Genomic DNA, 23,991 nt, shown 5'->3' on the forward strand with positions numbered 1-23,991 from the left:
GTGACTATAGCAACTTTGCAGGATACAAGCTTAATATACAATAGTCAACTAGTTTCTTCCATACTACAATGAACAAATGGAATTTGAATTTTGAAACACACCATTTACATCAACACCCCAAAAATATTTAGGTGTAGGATGCTACCCTACTTCAAGACTTTCTATAAAGCTACAGTAATCAAGACAATGTGCTATTGGTAAATGAATAAACAAATTGCAAGCTTCATTCTGTGGCAGATGATCAAAACTGTCTGACACAATTTTACCTTGCTATAGCAATAGAGTCTTATCTATTTCAGTGTTCTCTCTTATGAGACAAGATGCTATATAGACTTAAATAGTGTTAAGAAGAAGAAAAAAAGAAGATGAAGAAGAAGGAGGAGGAGGAGGAGGAGGAGGAGAAGGAGGTGAAAAAAGGCCAATATAAAAATCCACATACTGTATTATTCCAACTATTCGACATTCAGGAAGAATCAAAACTATGGAAACAGCAGTGAAACATTCTGTATAGTATTATAATAGTGGATGTATGTCATTATACATTTTTTTCATACCCATAGAATGTACATCAAGATTGAACTCTAAGATAAACTATGGACTTTGGGTGATTATCATGTGTCAATGTAGTGGAAATTTGACAATTCTGTGAATGCTGTTGATAGATGGGAAGGCTAAGCATGTGAGGAGAAAGAAAATTTTTGTAGGTTCTCTCAATGTTGTTGTAAGCTTAAAAATACTCTTTAAAAAAGGATGTTATAAAAAAAAAGTATAAATAAGCAAAAACACAATTTTTTTTAGTGCAAAAACACAAATTTTATAACATTATTAGCTCTACTAACGATCTGAAGAATAAATAGGGTATAACCAATCTCAGGGAAAAATGAATCTAAATAATCTTATCTCTTTTTACTATTTTAACAAGCTTCCTTTCCTTTACATTCTAGCATACTGACTCCAAGTATTATATTAAGAAGGGAACTCTTAGAAAATTAGTCTGATAGATCCAGCTTGATACATGAGCCCATCTATATATATGAAAGCCCAGCAACTGGAACAGCAGAACAACCAGAATGACTGGAATGACAGTGGCTATCACACACACTGCGGCAGTCAACCAGCATGATCCAGGCCCTAATCACCCCCTACCCCCAGCCAGTCCTGCCCCGATTGCCCCTCAACACCCTGATCGGGGGTGAGGCCAGCCAGCCAACCACCACGGCCCCTCACCCCAGCTGGCCTGGTCTGATGGACCCCCATCAGTGTGGGCCAGCTGGACAACACCTCTGCTTGAATTTGTGCACTGGGCCTCTAGTAATAAAAATAATTGCTATGGATACAGGCTGAAAAAATCTATGGTTGGCTTAACTGGATTACATGATCACTCCTGTGGCCAAGGAGAAAGAGAACTATGACCAAACATCTCCATCAGAATGACACAATTTAAATGAGGAGAGAAGTACCTCCCTGAATACAATGGTAGAGGGAGGATTTTGGATGATAAAATGATAAAGGCAATGATATTCCTTTCTGTTGGTATCTTTTCCACTAATATTGCATTCTGGATAAGGTGGGTCAGCCTGATACTTCCCCAAGCTTATTTCTGTCTACAAATTGCTTAGCAGAAATAATTAAGATTTTAATTTCTTGATAGCTCTCTTATTTCACTTCCTGTTCTACCACATATTTTTCATATGCTGCTTATCAAGCCAATGATACAGCAGAGGTAATATATTTGGACTTTCATTGAAACCATTATTCATATTTATAAAAGCCTAAGTGACCATCCAACCATCCAACCGGTAGCTATGATGCACAATGGCCACCAAGAAGCAGATGCTCAACTCAGGAGCAGCTGAGCTGTGGTGACTTGGCAGCTGCGGTTCTTGGGTGATGCACCTGGAACCAGAGAGGAGGGAGCCCAATTCCACGTGCATTAACTAAGAACCACTTTCTCTCAATCCAGGACCCCTCAGGGGATATCAGAGAGCTGATTTTGGCCTGATTCCCACTGGCCAGGCCAAGGGACCCCACACTTGCCAGAGGGACCCCACTCAATCTGCAGACACCTTTTGAGCTGTGGTGCCATCCCAGGTGTGGCCAACCAGGGAGAGACCATGGAAAGTTGGCTCCAGGGCATGTTCAGTCCATCTCATCCAGTCCTGCCCAGATAGTCACCTTCTAATTAATTTCCTTTCAATGTGCATGAATCCATGCTCCAGGCCTCTAGTTTTTCTACAAAATCTCTCCAAATTACTGTCAGAGAAGGTGCTGTTTTCTTTCAACATCCACTATACAAAATTCTGCCTATTCTAGAACGCAGCACCCCTTGATGAAGCAATCTTCCTTCCAAAGAGTTCTGAAGATAGATCAGTAGAGGCCCATTTTAATCTGCCTTAGTTAGTAAAACACACTTCCAGCAAATCAACTAAAAACAGAAGCCCTGTTTCCTAGCCCGTTTCCTGTGTAGAACAGTTTAATTCTGTCCTGTAAGTAAATAGCTAATGGACTTTTCTGCTTAATTACTTTATCTCTAAGTTTTGGTGGGCAATGTCAGCTTAACGTGAGGCTTTCTGAGACCAGAAAAACTAAACATGCAGGGACAAGGCTAATCCTCTAACTATTTGTGAATTAACTGCACAAAAGGAGCTTTTTCAAAATTGATCTAAGCTTCTCCCTGGTCATACCACATAAAAGATTAGGCTTCTAGCCCTAGCTGGTTTATCTCAGTAGATAGATTGTTGGCCTGCAGACTGAGGGGCACCAGGGTCAATTCTGGTCAGGAGCACATGCCTGGGCTGTGGGCTCAATCCTGAACATGGGGCATTCAGGAGGTAGCCTATCAATAATTCTCTCTCATCATTGATGTTTCTATCTCTCTCCCCCTCTCTTCCTCTCTGAAATCAATATTAAAAAAAAAAAAAAAGATTAGCCTTTACCATCTTGAGTCATTGTAATGGAAGCAAAACAACATGGTCCTGTAAAAATCTACCATTGCAATATGAACAGAATTTCACCCCAGGCCAATTTTTGCTTCAATTCTTTTCAGTTAAAAAAATGTAAAGCAATGAACCTTTGTGCTGTCCTGTGTAGTTAGAAGCATTCATCTTAAGCTCATCAGGAAGGCTGTACATCTGGGAAACCAATGTATACCCTCCTGTGTGATCAAAAGAGGAGATTTTTCTGTAAAAGTTTCCAAAATATATTCCCAAGAAACACATGAATCTTCTATCATTTGAAATATTTTACTAGTGTGCTTTCATATTTTTTTAACTTAAAAATATTATAAAGAATCTTGACAAAGAAGAATAAAGGAGAAGGTATATCTGCCTGATATTAAGGCTTATTAAGTAACTAAAATAATCAAGACAGTGCAGTATGGCATAAGCATAGATACATGTCAATGGATCAGAGTAGAGAACCCAGAATTAGAAAATCTATGGGATCTAGGGCTAAACAAAGTTTTTTCAACCTGACACCAAAAACACATTCCACTGTAAGAAAATTGATAACTTGGAGTTCCACAAAATTAAAAGTTTTACTCCACAAATACCTTATCAGGAGGATGAAAAGACAAGCTAGCCTGGGAGACTTGCAAGTGCATCTGACAAGGAGCTAATATTTAGAGAATATATTAAGAAGTCTCAATGTAAACAGTAAAAAAAAAAAAAAAATGATACAATTAGTTGATGGGCTAAAGGCATGAAGCAACATTTCATTGAAGAAGATATATATATATATATATATATATATATATATATATATATATATATATAAAATATATGCATGACAAATAAACACATATGTTAATATGTTAATATCACTAGCCATTATGAAAATGCAAATCAAAGCTATACTGTGGTATTACTAAACACAGAATGAAATGGCTAAAAAAAAATCCTATATAATAAAAGGATACACCAGACCAAGGAGGGGCGCCAGTCACTGTCATCAGAGCTAGCCTCTGGTGGTTGCTAAAAGTCCTTTGCTCCCGCCCAATGCTCACATCTGCTGCTGGCATTGAACTCAATCACTTTGCACTGTCAGCAGAGGCGAGTAGGTCAGTGCTGATCAGCAAGTGGGAGTAGTGGCAGCAGGAGCAGGCTGCCTGCAGAGAGGGGGCCTAAAGACTGCAGTTAGAGGACCTGGCAGGGGGCAGAGGATAGGCCAAGATCCACCCTTCTGCCCACCACAGCCTCACGGCCCACAGTTCCTTTCAAGGTGCATGAATTTGTGCACCGGGCCCCTAATAAATAAATAATAAAACCACCAAATTCTGATGAGGTAGTGAAGAAATTCCATTACTCACACATTGCTGCTGAGAATGTAAAATGACACAGCTATTCTTCAAAAGTAGTTGAAACATTTTTATTGTTGTTGTTGTTTTGAATACTAAACATGCAACTACCATAAAACCCAATAATTGCACTTTTAGACATTTATCTCAGAGAATTAAAAACCTACATTCACATAAAAACCTACTCATTTATAGGATTTTATTTTTTAATAATAAAAAACTAGAAACGGGTTTACAGTTAATCCGACTAAGATACATCCATACAATAAATGTTATACAGCAATGTAAAAGAACAAGCTGTTCTGCCTGGCATGCATGGAGCTTGGAAGTCATCACTTCCATCCTCACAATGACAACAACAACAAAAAGAAAAAGCTGAAGAAGGTGAAAATTCAACATCTCTTCTTAGTTGCATAAGAGATGCAAGTCACGGAGCACACTACTGCTTGCCAGAAACCCTTCACAACAAAATATACAGTAAAATGTAAGAAACCTCAAGTCTTGACCAAAAAAAAAAAAAAAAGGATGACAGAGTTTTCTTAACAATTGCATCAAATTATTAATTGGATAGGTGACAAATTATATTCCTAAAAAGAAAAATATTTTCACTGATGGAAAAATCTGAAAAAGTTCTGTAGCATGAATATGCCAGAGTTATGCCAGAGTGAGAAGGGCATGCAAAGAGGAGTATGTGGTGCCCGTCCTCCCTCCCCCTGCCCCCCCCCCCAGGAAATTACATTCAAAGTTGTTTCCTCTGGGACTGCCATTGCTGTGGTTAAAGAATAATCTGAGAAAGAAGCATCCCATTTCTCATCACATTTGAAAGTTCTAAATTAGTAAACTAACTAGCTCTGTGGCAGTTTTGGAATATACTTGAGAACATCCTATTTAAATTATGTAAAGAGAGAGTAATGACATAATTGTACTATGTCAGTACTATGCATAAGTAAAAAATAAGATAAAATTCTAAAAAGTAAAAATTCATTTTAAATATGCATACATGCTCACACACAAACAAGAGAGCAATGCAGAGCCCCTAACAAGGGGAAAAGATTCAGGGTTGAATTCTAGTCTGAAAGAGAAGCAATGAAGCAGAGCTGTGTAATCAGGAAGAATGAAGTGGTAAGAACCATGAAAAAATAATCAATCCAGTTTGATTTTGTCAAAATTGAAAAAGAGAGAAACTGTTACTTGGCCAAAAGAAATTCAGGATCCAGGGCCTAAGGGATAAAAAGAATTGGAAAAAACTAAACAATCATAAAACAGAAGTAGGATTCAATGGTCCAAGCTAAACAAATATAAAAGGTAGTAGGATTCAATTCATGTTTTGGATCATTGAATCCTACTACCTAGGGCAGTGGAAAAGACTTCGGAGAACTCATTATTATTGGAGAATTAACATATATATCACATCATATATATGCCATTTTACAAAAACCTAAAATACCTTAACTTCTAAGGTTATTAATTTTTACTTTCATTTTACACATGATGAAATTGAGGTTCAAGGTTATAAGATATGTCTCAAACAGATATTTAGCCCAACTCTTACTCTACATTATAACAGAAAAATGCTAGTGCAAATTGCACCTTGATATTGCTTTAATTTGTATAGTGATTTACAAACACTTTTATATTAATTCTCGCATTCTTACTTGAAGACAAAGCTGTGGGCTAGATCTATTTAATATTATTATTCCCTCTTGTTAGGGAGGGAGAAAGCCTCAGAGAAGCTCACTGGCTCTCCTGAAGACACAGAGAGTAGGATGGGTTTGCATTTTGTTCTTTTGGTTGGTTGCAACACAAGTCAAGCACTATTCTGATCACACAGAGCTCAGCTACTGCTATAGCTCCATCAAAACTGATGGAGCTATAGCAGTAGGGACTCGGGTGGGATTGGAGATGACAGTAGTGAGGATTATGATGGTCTGAGAATTGCAAAATAGTGCTAAAGAGCCTGGGCTCTGTAGCCATATTATTGAGTTTGTAAACCTCTGCTGCCTCTACTGGCTGTGAGATCTTGGTCAAATCACATAATCTCTCAGTTTTACTTTCCTCTGTGTAAAAGGGTTTTAATAATAATATTCCAAAACCTACCTCCTACAGTCTTTGTAAAAATGCACTGAAATATAGGTGCTCAAAATTGACAGGTGTTATTAGTAACACTAGCAATAGTAGTAAATGTTGCAGTAGCAATAATTATCCTATCTAATAAAAGAGTAATATGCAAATTGACCATCACTCCAACACACAAGATGGCCTCCCCGATGTGGTCATAGATGGCCACCCCCATGTGGACACAAGATGTCTGCCACAAGATGACCAGCAGAGGAGGGCAGTTGGGGGAAACCAGGCCTGCAGAGGAGGGCAGTTGGGGGTGACTAGGCTTGCAGTGAAGGGCAGTTGGGGGGGACCAGGACTGCAGGGGAGAACAGTTAGGGTGACCAGGCCTTCAGGGGAGGGCAGTTAGGGGTGACCAGGCTGGCTGGGGAGGGCAGTTAGGGCCAATTGGGCCAGCAGGAGAGCAGTTAGGTGTCTATCAGGCTGCAGGAGGGTGGTTAGGGGGTGACCAGGCTGGCAGGCAGAAGCGGTTAGTGGCAATCAGGTAGGTAGGCTAGAGGCGGGGAGCCAGAAGCCCTGAATTGTGAGAGGGGTCCCAGATTGGAGAGGGTGCAGGCTGGGCTGAGTGACACCCCCTCCTGAACATGAATTTTATGCACCGGGCCTCTAGTTGAAAAGGTAAGAAAACTTTAGGAACATACAAGGAATATGTATCTTCAAAAGAGAACATTTTGTTCATATTGTTCTATTTTAATATATATATGGATATAGTACAGTTGAAAAAGTTGAACAAACTAGATATAAAGGGAAGAGGAATAAAATAGCTAAATTAATTTTAAAAAGGAAGAGTGACAACCCCAGGTTTATGACAAAGAAGAAAGAATAGAAAGGGGTAGAAGAATAGAAAGGTGATTTTTAGAATGGTATCAGAAATTTGAGTTAATTCTTTACTATTTGCTCTTTTCTTTCTGAAGAGAAAGTTTGACTTTCTATTGAGAATAGACTGTGGTGAGAGAAATGGGAAGTTTCACAAAGCTCAAAAAATATTTTTAAAGTAATTGAACAAGTAGTCAAAAGGCTTATGATACTGGTGACTATGAATGATTAGTTCTATCATTCTGTCTGATATTGTGATGCTTATCCATCAAGGCTCAGCATGAGTGCAGACATGAAGAAAGCCAACATTATATTCTCCCTGTCTCTGGGCTTCACTGGATAATTTTGGCATACAGATACCATAGAGGGGGAAAGTCGCACTCTCTCTCTCTCTCTCTCTCTCTCTCTCTCTCTCTCTCTATATATATATATATATATATATATATATATATATATATATATATAAAAGCCTAAGCAACCATTACGACCAGACAACTGGACAACTGGCCAGTATCTATGATGTGCACTGACCACCAGGGATAGAGGCTCAATGCAAGAGGTGCCCCGTCATGGTCAGTGCACTCCCACAGCAACCTCCCATGGCTGGCCAACCTCCCGCAGTCCCTTCCCCCAGGCATCTGGGTGGTCAGTGCACTCCCACAGCCAACCTCTGATGGCCAGCCAACCTTCCACTGTCCCTACCCAAAGCCAGCCAGCCCTGATCAGCCTCGATCAGGATCAGGCAAGATGGCCCTGATTGGCCCCAATCAATGACCAGGCCAAGGGACCCCCACCTGTACATTGGGCCTGTAGTAAGATAATAAAGGAGGAAGCAAGATATATGAAGAACAGTTGCTTTAATAATAAACTAAAGGCCTGATGCACAAAATTCATGCAAGGGGCTCAGCCCTTACAGCCCCAACTGCCTTGGCCATCCCTCACAGCCCCTCACAGCCCTTGCTTCATCCAGATGGTCATTTGGAATGGGGACTGGGCAGTTGTTCTGCTATTCAGTCTAATTAGCATATTAGCTCTTTATTATATAGGATGAGAAAAAATAAACAACTAAATACAAAACAAAAGGTACTAATTGAGAAGAAAAATAAAACAATTAAAAATAGTGTTGGGTAAGTATGTTTGTTAAGATTTTAGAGTAAAGCAGTATAACAGATTGGGATTCTGAGATATGACAATGGCAAGACAAAATGCTAATGAAATGAAGAATAAACTACCAGGTAAAGATCACAGAGAATTAAAAGGGCAACATTTTGATCAGTGTCTTTCACATGGCACAAATGATAAATAAATGCAGGGTAGACAGGAAGATAGTCACAAGTGGTTTATATGACAACTAGAGACCTGGTGCACGGATTCGTGCACTGGTGGAGTCCCTTGGCCTGGCCTGCAGGGATCAGGGCTGAAACCAGCTCAATGACATTTCCCGAGGGGTCCCAGATTGCAAGAGGGTGGTTCTCAGCTGATGCACCCCAGAATCAGGCTTCTCTTCTCTTCTTCCAATATTATATCACTTTCTGTATCTGTCTTATTTTTTTCTTCTCACTTTACCCCAAGTTTGGCGGTAACTGATGACTTGTGGACATTTAGCTACAAAATGCAAATTATTTAGCAAACAGGATTTACTTGGCCTGGAATATAGTCAGCCTAGGGCAGGACCCTGCTCAATGTTAGGCTCTGCCCAGGCCCTTACACCCAGATGGTGTCCTGTGATGGTGGGAACCTCCTTCTTCCCACCTGAGTTGCTCCTTCACTTCCTTCTCACCATGAGGTTACCTGCTGGCACTACTATCTGCCAGAAGGAGGGAAGTCACAGATGCTTTCCCAACTGAGAGTGATAATGGGAAAATTCTCTGCATCCACTGGAAATTGATATTTAAGTGGATGGGCCAGCATGGGTGCAGGACATTTGGGCCGCAGCCAGTAGGTCCTATGTGTCTCATCATTTAGCTAATCAAGTCAAAACGTTTCTGTAAGGGCTAGACCCAAAACCTCTGCAATGGGCTAGAACCACAGTGGGCAGTCAGACCTGAAGTGGGGAGCTAATGGGCTAGAGGCCTGGTGAATGCATTCATGCACCAGTGGAGTACCTTAGTCTGGCCTGCAGAGATTAGGCCAGACCAGCTCTCTGACATCACCTGAGAACTGCAGCTACAAAGTCACTGCAGCTCGATAGCTCCTACAATGAGCATCTGCCCCATGGTAGTCAGTGTGTATAATTGCTACCAGTGGGTTGGTTGAATAGTGAGCCAGTGGACCAGTCACTTAAACTTTTATATATATAGACTAGAGGCCCAGTGAATGAAATTTGTACATGGGGGTGTCTCAGCCCAGCCTGCACCCTCTCCAATCCAGGAACCCTCAGGGGATGTTTGACTGATGGTTTAGGATCAGGCCTAAACTGGCAGTCGGACATTCCTCTCACAATCCAGACCACTGGCTTCTAATTGCTCATCTACCTGCCTGCCTAATCACCCCTAACCACCTCTGCCTGCCTGCCTGATCACCCCTAACCCCTCTGCCTGCATACCTGATAGCCCTTAGCCCCTCTCCCCTACTTGCCTGATCATCCTTAACTGCTTTCCCCTGCCAGCTTGATAGTCCCTAACCACTCTGCTTCAACCCCCACCATTGTGGCTTTGTTTGGAGGGACATCCAGAAGACTCCAGTCTATCCGGTCTAATTATCATATTACCCTTTTATTAGTATAGATGACCCAGTTCATCTATTGTTAGTTTATACCACTGAGCTCCATTTCAGCCTTCTGACAGTTATCACTGTATAATCTAATTGAATTATTTATCCTCTGACCAAAAATGCTTATTTATAATTTCTACTTAATTAGATATGTGAAATAGAAAACAACAATTTAGAAATTTAAAGCTGAAGATCTTGGTGACAATCCAGTCTAACAATTAATTTTGTCAAAGGAAGAGACCAGGTTGTTTAAATGTCTATTTAAATTCACAGAAATAGTAGCAGAGTCAGGGTAAATCAATTCTCTTATTACGCTTGCCACATTTCCATTCCAAATGATTTAACAAGTGAGTGTTGGGAGCCATCAGAGTTGAGACAAGCAATTTATTTTGAATTCCTAATTATTAGAGGAAATATAATATTTTATTTTCTTAAAAATAAGTTTTTATGCTTTAAGTATTTAATCACTACAACTCTATAATTTCTCCTAATTTAATTTGAACTTTGAATTTTTAAAACTGGCAAGTCAAATATATTTAGTAGTTCTTAGATTAATAACACTTTATGTTTTTCAGCTTAACAATATCCCACAACCTTCGGACCAACTAACACTTTATATTTCTAAGAAAAATACAAGACATAATCAATTAATAGATTCAATTCTGTCCTCTAGGTTTTCCATGAGGCAAATTTGAACTTTAATCTTTATTTGCCAGTGGTTCTGGGAAACTAGGTTTTGTTTATTCGACTGTAAATTATCACATTCTTTAAGATGGCTACTGGCAGGACACTATATTAACTGTCTGCTGGGGGAAGGGCTTTTACCCTTTCCTCCCTCAACAAAGGATGTAGCCAGTTATCTGAACTACTTAGATCTTTAAAGTACTTACTTTGGATAAATTCTATGACAGAGACTAATTTATTTATTTTCTTGAAGGCTTTAAAAGTTAACTTTTTAATAAGGTTCACTAGCATTTTGAAAACTATTCTTTATTATAGAAATGCAAATCTTGTTGCTGGAATTAGCTTGAATTTCTTTCAAGAAGATTTTTTCGCTGTTTTTCTCAGGAAAAAGATTCAGTTCTGGGTTTTTCATTTCTGTAGCTCTTGTAAAAAGTTAAGGCTAGTTCAAGACTTATCTAATATCCAAAATCGGATGTGCGCGCATTTAGTCTTTATACTAGCTTTCTCTTTACACATGTACAGATATCCCATACACATTTCTAAAATTTTAAAACTTTTTTTATGGTGAGAAAGGAAATTTTTAATTTAATATGCTAGGAGAGCGGGCTTCTATATTGGATCACCTCATGTCTCTCCCTTCCCCCATATTATGCTTACTTCAGGGGAAGCATCAGCAGCAGATCTGGCTGAATTTCTTTTCATGCTTAAAAGATAGACAGATCTCAATTTTTTTCTTCCTTTTTGGCTTTCTGAAATAATAATTAATACCCAATTTGGTCAAGATTTGCATTTCCCTGTAAGTTTTCTTATAATTTTTAAACAAGGCATTAAGTCAGAGGTAGTTTCAGCAGTGGAGTTCCACTTATTATAGATTTTAAATTCCATACATATACTAAGATTCTAATTTCAACAAAAAACATTTTGTGATCACATAGACTTCAGCATTCACTCTAAAGAGCATTTTCATTTCTAAGATCCTTTTTTTCTAGCCTTAATTCCTCGTGCCTGAAAGGATGCCCTGAGCCCATTTTCTAAGATTCTTTTTTCTTAACCCTTATTCCTCGTGTTCTGAGGGAAATCTTGACACAGTCAAGGAACATTTCATGACAACTTAAAGAATTCCCCATTATCAGTCGATTGGATGGCTCTCTAATTCCTTCCCCACATAAGCCTCCGGGACGTATAAACCCCGTGCCAGGTCAGCTTGAATTTTCTTGTCAACCCAGGAATTCAGGCGGAATTACTCTCTTTTCGACTCTACCCTTTACTCCCTTGCTTGCATGAAACAGTCAGTAGGTATAATCCGCCTACACGGACCCTCACAGACGAGAAGACCCCGTTTGCCCTCCTCAGGCGAGCAGCTCTCCCCGTGGTTGAGTCTGTGAGGTGAATGACCTTTTGTTCAAAGCAAGCTCAAGGTTTTAAGAGTAGATCTAATTGGAGAGGATTCTCGCCAAGAAAACCGGGAGACGGTACTAACTCAAGTGAATCGAAGTTCTCACAGCCGGAGATGGGTACCTTTCATTCTTCCCCAAATCGGCAAGTGAGTGCTTAATCGTCTACCTACCTTTACTCTGATCTGTCTCACGGCGGGTGGGACCGTGGCGATCCAATGCTGAGTCTTCACTCGCAGGTCCTCGCGGTGACTCTGGGGGGTGCCTGGCCAGGGCTTCTCCAGTAGACGTTCTCGTCGGGGGTCCCCAGGGGCCCCACGTTGGGCGCCATTTTATCCCGACTCGCGGGGCAACAACAGGGGCACGCAGGAACCACCTAAGAGAATGAAACAAACAAGGAACACGAAAGAATGGAGGCAAGACAAGGTTCTGATCAAGCCTCAACTTTATTATTTGAAATGGCTGTATATATACAGCAGAAACAAAGGGGGGCAGGGTTGCCTATGCAGAGGGGTCTTTGGCAGTGTATAATTGGTTTAGGCACTGAGTGGCAAGGTGGTAAGGTATCTGGCAACACAGGATTAGCTAACTTCCAGGGTGGCGTAACATTCCAAGGTGTGACATTCTAAGGCTGGGCTATCTAGGGGGGAGGATCAGGAAGGGGAAGTTGCAAAGATGCTAAGCGGCAGGTTAATCTTATCTTCTGGCCAAACCCTCAGGGCACCGAATAACTTCTGCTAGAAGGAACTTGATTCTATTTTCTTAAGACTGAGTTGCTTGTCTCAACTCTGATGGCTCCCAACAAGTGAGGAAATTTATTTTTTAACAAGAACAAATATACACTGCTTCTAAATAAAGGAATGTAAAATCTATAAAAAGTTACAATTTCCCCATAAGTAGCATCATTAGAAAATTTAGACAAGTGGTCAAACTGTGGTACTTTATTGTCAAGCTCCAAAAAGTAAGATCAATATTTCTATCTGGAAATAACATTAGAGAGAGGTAGGGCATCCAGTACAGCTAGAGAGTGGTCTGGTCCCAGAGTAGGGTAGTTGAAAGAAAGAGATAGACACAGAGATAGAAGGAAAAAGCTGGGGCTGAGTGGGAATCTTGTTCTCTGATGGAGAGACAGGGACAGGGACCCAGAGCCAATACATTGTGTTTATTTTATACAGAAAAAAAAAGAGGAAGTTTTACTAAAAGTCAATACAAAGGAGATTATGTGCATTCTTGGGTGGGCCTGGATCATATTCATTCCTGGTGCTTGGCTGGATTTAAATAACAAAACCCACCCCCTGGCACCTGGGCTGAAGGTCAAGCTGACAACATTCCTGCCTTCTGGCAAAGTGTGTATCCAGGATGTGGCTTTGCCAATGCCACAGGATTCATCTGACAATCTACACTAATAAAAGAGAAAGATGCAAATTGACCATACCTTCGCAACACCCACCAGCGAATCAGGAATGAGTATGCAAATTACCCAATAAAGATGGCAGGTTAATTTGCATATGCAAGCCCCAAGCAGCCAGAAGCTGGGCCAGGCAGGAGGCTTGTAGCCATGGTGATGATCCAGGCAGGCATTCCACTCTGCCCCAGCACCTCAGGGCCTCAGGGCAGCATGGGAAGGCGGGGCCAGAGCAGAAAGAGGTGGCTCAGGGCCAGAGCAGGAAGGTGGTGCTGGCAGCCAGGGAAAGGAAGGCCCATTCTTACATGAATCTTTGTGCATCGAGCTTCTAATAATTAAAGAAATGCCCATGTGCCTTCACAGGTGCTCTCTACAGTTGGGTAGAATATAATTGTAGGGGCGGGGGGGAAAGTGTATAAAAGGAGATGAGGACATAGGTATCAAATATAAGAAGTCATATAGAACTAGTACCAGCTTATAGTCCATAAGGAGTCTGTATTTGTTATTGATATAAATATAATTTATGAATTAGATAAAATGGATATTCTATATACCATATTTTTTGGACCATAAGATGCACTTTTTTTCCCCCAGAAGTGCGGGGGGAAAAATCCCTGCGTCTTATGGTCCAAATATAGCCTACACATATACTTTTAAAAAAAAAGTTTTTTTACTTGCCCGGCTCTGTGTGGTCTCTGTGTGCTTGCCCGGCTCTAAAATGGTTCTAAATGCTGCTGTTTACTTTACAGGGTTTATTACATGTGTTTATGACTGTGATGTTGGGTTTTAATGCACATAAAATATTTTAGGACACTATTTGTTTCAGAATCTTTTTTTCTTCATTTCCCTTCTCTAAAAACTGGTGGGTCTTATGGTCCGGAGCGTCTTATGGTCCGAAAAATACGGTACTTAAAAAGATAACATTGATTCTCATTACTTCATAGCTTTTTATGAATTTTATTTTATTATTTTTTTCTTCAATACTCATCCAAGAATATGTTCATTGATTGTGAGAGAGAGAGAGAGAAGGAAAGAGAGGGGAGGGAGAAAGGAGAGAGAGTGAGAGAGAGAGACATAAGTGTGAGAGAAAAATCCCTCAGCAGACTCCCACAGGAATCCCAACCAGGCCTGGGTATCCAACCTCCAACCTAGGTATCTATATATGTGCTCTAATTGGGAATCAAACCCATGACCTTTCAATGCCAGGGAGACACTCTAAGCAACTGAGTCACACTGTCCAGGGCTTCACAGCTTTTTATTTGATCATAGTAATTTAAATCCAATATTAAAAATTGAATATAGTGTTGGTCAACTCTATAGTCAGAAAGTAATTAATTAAAATGAAGTCACCTATAAGAATAAGTATTTTAGGCAATCTAGGTAAAAGATCTGGATTTAATGTTGACAGTTTCTAATAAACATGGTTTCAAATTTTATATTAAAAGGAATATCAGTCAAGTGAAATATAAGTGTGGTAAAAGAAAAATATGCAAATAGCATAATTCTAACTATCAAATATTTATTACTATTAAAAATGCTTAAATAATTTCATTGAATACAAGTTCTTATTAATTATTCACTATTTTTAACTGTCCATGGTGTTGAGGGGGGAAAAAAATGAAGTAAACATTTTTTTGAGTAATGTTCTTTGAGTGTCCTCAACTAATTTATTTTTCTAATAAGATAAACACAAAACTAAAAGTAAACAATGCATTAGATAACAATGACACTCAAGTCCCATGAGTAATGTATTTATGTTGCAAGAATATTAACATAATTATCAAAGTTATTAATGTCACTCAAATCAGGGTCTTACAACAACCACATTTTTTTTTTTAAGATTCATAAATACTAGTCAAAATCCAATTGCTGTAGTCATGTCTAAAGGAGAATATACATAGCTAATACACACAAAAAATGTTTTAATGGGGATTAAAAGTAAGGGATAAAGGAAATGGGAGAAACTAAATGAGTTTGGTGCAATCTTTCCACTTGCCAAGAGTAGGTAATGATGAATCCCACCAGGGAAACCCAAATTGAGAGTTGAGAAATAGCATCAGATAGGCATAAAAATGGAAGATGCTATGTTTTTAAACAAGGAAAAGTGCTTCCATTAAGGCTTCCTATCCAATAAAGAGGGAATATGCTAATTGACCATCACTCTATCACAAAGATGACTGCACCCACAGCTGAGGCCAAGTTCTCATAAGGAGCCTTAATGAGCAATCAGCAGGGACCTGAGGCTACAACCACCCTCACCCCCATAGGGCTTGATAGGGGACCTCAGGCTGCGCTCCCCCACCCAGAAAGATTTGACAGGGAACCTCAGGCCACCCCCACACCCTGGTGTCAGGCTGTGGGACCTCAGATTGCACCCCTTGCCCCAGTACCAGGCCAGGGGACCTGAGCCCATACCCTCCAATCAGTGGGACTTGAAGGGGGACCTCAAGATGTGCTTCCCATCCTGGTGCTGGGCTAGGGGATCTCAGACTGCACCCCCCACCTGGTGGGGCTTGACAGGGCACCTTAGGCTGTGCCCCTCACTCAGCAGGACTTGACGGGAGACCTGAGGTTGCGCCCCCCTCCTGGTGTAGGACTGGGGGACCTGAGGCTGTGCTTCCCACCCAGTGGTGCTTAACAGGGGATCTCTGGCCATGTCCACCACCTGGCAGGGCTTAAGGGAGAACCTCAAAGCATGCCCCCACCCTGGTCTGGGCTGGGGGACCTTAGGCCACACACCCCAAACTGGCTGGGCCAGGGGACCTGAGGTTATGCCCCCTGCCCAGCGGAGCTTGACAAGGATGGGACTGGCTAGGTCTGGATCTAGACTATTAGGGGGTGGGGGAAACGGCCTGTTCTGGGTCTCATGTGATTTTGAGGTGCAAGTGGGTAGGTGGGGACTTGACTCTGGGTCCCATGGTGTGTCCCAGACCCTGACAGGAGGAAGGTTTTCAGATACATTTTACTAATTTTCTTTCATCTCTGACACTTCTATTATAGAGAAAGGGCAAATAGCAATATTAAACTATTTTCTCTAATTAATCCCCTTTAAATGTGCAAAAATTTCATCCTCCGGTCACTAGTTTTATATAAAACATTTTCTATTTGTCCATTATAAGCAACTCAAACATTATTACATAAGAAAGGCAACTAAGTCTTATATCTGTCATATATTTACTGAAATGGAAAAAAATAATACAAAAATGTAATGCTGCAAAAAGGAGTAATTTTCCAGTTATTCTAGACCTGAAATGAATCAATAAAAGAAAAAAGAAAAAGGAGCATTAGTATGTGATCATGGGAGGAAAAGTTATGAGTAAATTCATTAGCCCAGAAAAGTGATAAGAAGAGGAAAAAATGAGAATGATACTATTAGCTCAGAGGGGGTTTTTTCAAAAAACGTATGGCGATGCCCCAAAGCAATAAAATAAATCTATAAAAAAGGTAGCTGACCAGTCATACTCACAGGGCAGAGACAAAAGTTCTATTACTTACATTTGTCAAGAATGCCCAGAGATTGTGGCTCTGAACAGATATAAAACAACATATTAAGCAACAAAAACAAACACGATTGTGACCTTTCAGTGGCCCTTTGATTTACTCAGAGATCTTTATGAAGACAGTGTATGAATAGAGAAAAGATTGATTATACACTACCTGAGATCAAATTGCAATGCAAACATATGAGAGTGCCTATATATGAAATTTTTCTACTTCTAATACACTTAAAATAGAAAAATGAATATCGATTTCCTTACAACTAAAAGCTTATTCCAATATAATTTTTAAATGGAGATTCCTAATGTTGAAAATCAGGAGATAGACTTCTGACCACCATGGAAGAAGGACTGGATAACCTCCTATCCTATCTAATAAAAGAGTGATATGCAAATTGACCATACCTCTGCTATACCCACAGGCTATGCTCATCCAATCAGGAGTGAGTATGCAAATTAACCCAATCAAGATGACTATATCCACAGAGCTAGCAGGAGGCTTGGGTTTCCCCAATAATGAAGGAAGCTAAGCTTTCTGCTCACCCTGGCCAGCCCTGCTTCCCCTCAAGGCTATAAGTTTCAATTAAAGAAAATAAACAAATCCCAACAAAAATGGCTGCAGCCACAGAACAAGCAGGAGGCTTGGCTCTGCTCCAGGCTACAAAGTTTCAATTATAGAATATAAATAAATTCCAGATATCAGGGTCTCCACTTGAGTCACCAGGTGGCGTGGCTGGCCTGCAAACCACCATAGGACCCTCACACAGGTCACCCCAAGCCCCAAGAGCTCCCCCACTTTCATTCAGGACACTTTTCAGAGCAAACCAGCTGGCCCTCACCTTTGCACCAGACCTCTATCCTATCTAATAAAAGAATAATATGCAGATTGACCATCACTCAAATGCACAAGATTGCTGCCCCCTTGTGGTCAAAGATTCTGCCCCTATATGGACAAAAGATGGACAGCAGGGGAGGGTGGTTTCTGCTCAACCCAGGCCTGCAGGGGAGAGCAGTTGTGGGGAGGGGGGGGCAAACCTGCAGGGGAGAGCAGTTAGGGGCAAATATGATGGCAGGAGATCATTTAGGCATCAATCAGGCTGGCAGGGGATTGATTAGGGAGTGATCAGCCTGGCAGATAGAAGCAGTTAGGGGCAATCAGGAAGGCAGGCATGTGAGTAGTTGGGAGCTAGCAGTCCTGGATTGTGAGAGGGATCCCAGATTGGAGAGGGTGCAGGCTGGACTGAGGGACACAGTCCTTTCCATGCATGAATTTTGTACACTGGTCCTGTAGTTCTAAATAACCATAAAAATGGACAAAGTGTAAGAAACATGTTCTTTCAGTCACTGGACAACTGGTAATGCTGGGCATGACCATTAAAAGAATAGGAAGAAAGAAAGTGAAGGCTATGATTGCCCCAGAATTCTGCCTGAGCAAACCAAGGAGCAAGGAAAGTCTAAGCAGAGCATGCTATCCTGTTTACTGAGGAGCCAGAGACTGGAGTTCATGGATGCTGAGGCAGCTGCAATTTTCAGTGCATATTCCAGAGAGGAGAAAACTGCATAGAAAGAAAGTTGCAGAGATTTCCATGCCCCAGCTCCTTAAATTTTTATTGTTATCAGTTATGGGTCCCCAACAAAACAGAAATAATAGGAGAGAAAGACAGAGAGAAAGAGAGACAGATAAACATATAGACAGAGACAGAAAGAGAAACAGAGAAAATTTCAGAAATGAAAGAATTGGCTCCCATGATCTGGGAGACTGGCAAGTCTGAAAACTATAGGGCAGACTGACAGGCTGGAAACTGAAACAGGAGATGATGGAATTCTACCTTAGTCTCAAGGTAGAATTTCTACTTCAGAAAAAAAAAAATCAACTTTTGCTCTCATGGCCTCCAAATGATTGGATGAGGCCTACCCACACTACCAATTGTAATTTCTTTTACATAAAGTCAACTGATTGTGGATATTAGCTACATCTACAAAATGCCTTCATAGAAACTTAAATCAGTGCTTGATTAAATAACTGAGTACTATAGTTTAACTGAGCTGACATCTACTAAATTGCACATGCATGGGGTGAAACTCCAAAAAACACTGAGCAACCAGAGTGCTATAAACCAAACCAGAGCCCTCAAAGGAAGGATTCAAATTCCAATCAGCCAGAGACAGGTGTCTCTATTTACCATGGGGGATATTGAGTAGAGACCATAGGAAGACTATGCCTTATTAGTGCAACTAAAGACACAAAATAAGTATTAAAAGCAAATCTCAAACATAGAAAATAGAATGACTACAAATTTATCTTTAAAAGCAGAAAACAAGAGTTCAACCACAAAGTCATAATGTTTATTGCACAATTTAAAAGAATGCTAGTTATATCAATAAGTACAAAAATGTGACAAGGAAAGCATCCTATATAATAAAAACCTAATATGCAAACCTACTGAACAGTGGAACTACCAGTCGCTTGAAGCATACTGACCACCAGGGAGCAGACAATGCAGGAGCTGCCTCCTTGTGGTCAGTGCACTCCTTCTACGGGAGCCGGGCTCATGGCTGGCGAGCGCAGCAGTGGTGGTGGGAGCCTCTCCTGCCTCTGCAGAAGCGCTGAGGGCCCCTTGGGGGATGTCTGACTGCAGGGAGTGGGTCTAAGCCAACAATCAGACATTCCCTGAAGGGTCCTGGGCTCTGAAAGGGTGCAAGCCAGGCTGAGGGATCCCCCACTGGGCCTCTAGTTGCCAATAAAAAACAGACCTATAAAGAAGAGGGATAATAGTACAAGAACATTAAAATATTTGTACTATATAAAATTATTTAAAGGAAAGCATGAACATACTGAGGAGATAAGTGGAAGGAATAAAAAGACCTAAATGAACTTTCTAGATTAAAAAAATTACAGTATCTGAAGTAAAAATTAGCTGAATGGGCTTGACAGTAGGTTAGATAATGCAGAATCGAGACTCACTGTACATAAAGGTGAAAAATAGAAAATATCTACAATGGAAAGAAGTTTGGATAAAAATGAGCAGGGCCTCAGTGACCACTGTAACAACATCAAATGCTATAACTTATGTGTATGTGGGATATTAGAAGGAAAGAAGAGGGTGATCATTATTTGAGTTTTCAATATTATTCTCTTGCTATTAGATTGAACAAGCAGACAGGAAATTAGCAAAACAATGGAAGATTTAAAGGACATTAAAAAAAAAATGGGTCCTGGCTGGTTTGGCTCAGAGCATTGACCTGTGGACTGACAGGTCCCAGGTTTGATTCTGGTCAAAGGCACATGCCCAGGCTGTGGACTTGAGGGGGGAATGTAGGAGGGGGCTTGCAGAAAGCAGCCAATTGATGATTCTCTCTCGTCATTGATGTTTCTTCTCTTTCTCCCTCTCCCTTCCTCTCTGAAGTCAATAAAAATATATTAAAAACAAAGAAAAATAGATCTAATAGGAAAGAGAGAAAGAGGGAGAGGGGTATTTACAAAACATATATTCTATTGATAGTTATTTACAGAACATGTCACCCACTAACAATTTAATACAATTGTTTTCAAATTCTCAATTTAAAAAAAAAAAAAAAGCTGAAATTGTTCATAGATTGCTCTTTGATTATAAGATGAAACTAGAAAATAATACCTAAAAGGCATTTGGAATTTGACAAATATCTAGAAATAAGGCAACACATTCCAAATAATATTTTAAAAAATTGTAAATGAATCCAAATAAGTGAAACATACATATGGAACAAAAACTAAATAAATAGGAAGGAGGTAGATTAAAACTCAGTTATGTCAATAATTATGTCAAATGTAAGTAGACTCATCACTATAGTTATAATAGAAAAGAAAATATCACACTGCATAAAAAATATGATTTGCTGTCAACTAGAAGATGAACTTTAAATATAAAAGCACAGGTCAGTTAAAAGTAAAAGGGTGGGAAAAGATATACCATGCTGACCAGATATTCCCAACTACCTCTATTTGCAAAATCTAACCAGAATCTCCTTGCGATAGAAAAAAAAAAAGAAAGTTTTATAAGGGTGAAAATGGAGCTGTCACCACACAGCACCAACATATCCTCCTATTGTAAAATGAATGACATAACAAATAAAAGTCTGGGTGTAGAGAACTAGCAAAGGGCAGTAGCAATGTATTAATTCCCTCATGAAACAAACATAAGGGAAATATTAAATTTTTAATAACAAGAAATAGATATGTAAGAATAAATAAAAAAAATTAAAAATTGTATCATAAGAAACATAACTTCAGAAAACATAAATGTACAAACGAGTGATAGGTAAACCAACTTCCCAATCTTTCAAAGTATAGAGACTGATGACATAAAAAAATGAAGGTAAACACATTTTAATTATAATTGTATTATTTATAGGAACTAAGACAAAAAAAATGAACAACATATATTCTGAGAAGGAGGACTTGAAGTGGAAGAGAGAGGATGAGAAATATGTATTGTCATATAATAATTTTAATATTTATCTTACACTTTTATTATGGGCATCATGCCAATAGTATTACTAATACTGTATTAAAAAAACACTGCATATGCCTCACAGACTTACTCTATTTTCATCCTGCCATGGGTATAGAATCCCTATTTAAAGCATTGGAGTGTTACTGTTCATCATATTTATTGTAAATGTACCCAAGGAATTACTAAGCAGAAGGTAAAGTCAATAAATAACTTGGAGTCACGATATTAAGGATCTATTCTTTCTTCTGCAGCAGCATGTTTGATGTTTACTGCAAGTCACTTAACCTCCTTGTACTTCAGTAAAAGTGAAGACAAAAGCAGACATATTTTGAGATGCTATGACTAATGGTGCTAATTCATAATGAGTCAATATCCATGTACATCTACCAAAGACAGTAGGTCTTATTAAAGATTACCTACATAAAGCTATAAATATACTTCTTTTTTTTTAATATATTATTTTATTGATTTTGTACAGAGAGGAAGGGAGAGAGATAGAGAGCTAGAAACATCGATGAGAGAGAGTCATCCATCAGATGCCTCTTGCACACCCCCTACTGGGGATATGCCCGCAACCAAGGTACATGCCCTTGACCGGAATCAAACCCAGGTCCCTTCAGTCCCCAAGCCGACGCTCTATCCATTGAGCCAAACCGGTCTCGGCTAAATATACTTCTTATACTAATAATTTAAAATGGCTTGTATTCAATATAGAAATACATAGGTTTAATCTTTCCTGAAGTGTATGCAGAGACAAGCCAGCTTATTTCTAAGTAATTTTAAACAGAGGTGTTCAGAAGTAAGTTTTTTCGTGGGCAAATATATAAGCCCCTTTGGGCACCTGGATCCAAACAAAAATGCTTCTTCATGTACCTGCTCATGAAGGTACAATGAGTGGATGGAGTTGTCAACTTCATGGTAATTATTTAAGACTTTGGAAGGAAAATGTATTTTATATCAGTGTTAAATTAATTCGTCAGTTATGCGTTCATAGGGATTGTCCAACACTGTGCACAAAAATATCATCATCATCATCATCATCATCATCAATGCCCTGGCATAACCCTCAAGTAGTGAAATATTAGAATCAGTGGATTAAAGTGAAGTCAGTGAATAGAAAATTCCAAATGGATTCCATATTCTTTCCTGAGAACTCTCAGACAGCAAATCCTCAATAATATAAACTTTATTGTCTTGTCTTTTTCCCATCCCAGTTTTACTCTTTTCTTGCCGGGAACCAATTATTACCAGCATGTAATAATTACAAAAGTTTCACCAAAAGGTTGGTGAAGCTTGGGGGCTCAACAAGGGTGAGTCACATATGTAGTTTACCTGTTGGAAATGGCTAAAGGGCATCTTCCCCAAACCTGAATAGGATTATTGTTAACTGCTAGGAAGCTCAGGGCATTTTGCTGCCTCCTGTTGGTTAAACACCTGAACAGCTGAAGGCTATTCCTCAAACTGACAATGCTTCTGTATATCCTTTGATACCCTACCCTTTGAAGTGTATATCTCCACCTTGCCTTAGGACAAATTGTGTTAATAAAAGCAGGGTCCTGAATTGAGAAAGCAGTCTTCAGTTCCTTTGGCTGAAGATCCTCTGACCCCCCACCCAATGCCTTTCAAAACTATCTTTCCTCTTTGGACTGCTTCTTAATCATCTACAGGTGTAAGGTCAGGCCTGTTTCTAACTGCCCGGGAAACGGCCAAGAGATTGCAATCTCAACCTTATGTTTGCATTTCCCCAGGCCAATTTGCCAATTTCCCCAGGCCACCTGGGTGTGGTTTCTGCCTATAAAAGCTTGTAACTAACCTCTGTTCAGGGCTCTCAAGCGGCAGTCTTTTTCTGGACTGCTGCTTGTGGGTCCCTGCGCAGCGCTTGGAATAAACCTCCTGCTCTTTGCATCAAGACTCGGGCTCTGCGTTTGATTTGGGGTCGCCGCTCATCCTTTGGACCGGGGGTCTTTCAGGCCTTACATTCTGGGGGCTCGTCCGGGATCGAGCGGCCCCCCCCTCAAGCCCAGAACCGACCTTGGAGGTAAGAAGGGGTACCCCGAAGTTGTCTGTCTTTGTCTTGTGTTCTGTTATCTGATCTGGTTCTGTGTGCGCACTTCTGTAATCTGATCTGGTTCTGAGTTCGCAGCCGTTCGGCAACTCGTGAGAGTGGCCGAACAGTGGTCGGTAGACGTGTCGGAGGGCCACAGGCTGCAACCCTGGGGGACGCCCCAAGGGTGCAGGAGAGCCAGGGGCGCCTGGCGGTCTCCTATCAGGTGTCGGGTTCGAGTCCCGGCAATCAGGTGTCGGGTTCGAGTCCCGGCAATCAGGTGTCGGGTTCGAGTCCCGGCAATCAGGTGTCGGGTTCGAGTCCCGGCAATCAGGTGTCGGGTTCGAGTCCCGGCAATCAGGTGTCGGGTTCGAGTCCCGGCAATCAGGTGTCGGGTTCGAGTCCCGGCGAAGATCGGATAGGTTTGGTTACTGAGACAGTGAGGCAGCCGCGACCGTCTGCCCCAATCGTGTGTTTGTGGAAGAGATTCAAGTGGAGACTCCTTGGCTCTGTCTGGGTTTGGAGTCTGGA

The 23,991-nt window shown here is 40.4% G+C and overlaps 1 non-coding gene across 1 annotated transcript; it reads left to right on the top strand.

Annotated features, from left to right (window-relative positions):
- The first annotated feature begins 218 nt into the window (after positions 1 to 218).
- On the top strand, positions 219 to 342 carry LOC118731053. Its single transcript, XR_004991754.1, has one exon. It is a non-coding gene; the product is annotated as a small nucleolar RNA SNORA28 (small nucleolar RNA).
- The last annotated feature ends 23,649 nt before the right edge of the window (positions 343 to 23,991 follow it).

This window comes from Pipistrellus kuhlii, unplaced genomic scaffold (genome assembly GCF_014108245.1).
Source record: "Pipistrellus kuhlii isolate mPipKuh1 unplaced genomic scaffold, mPipKuh1.p scaffold_m20_p_3, whole genome shotgun sequence".
In the NCBI taxonomy this organism is placed as follows: domain Eukaryota; kingdom Metazoa; phylum Chordata; class Mammalia; order Chiroptera; family Vespertilionidae; genus Pipistrellus; species Pipistrellus kuhlii.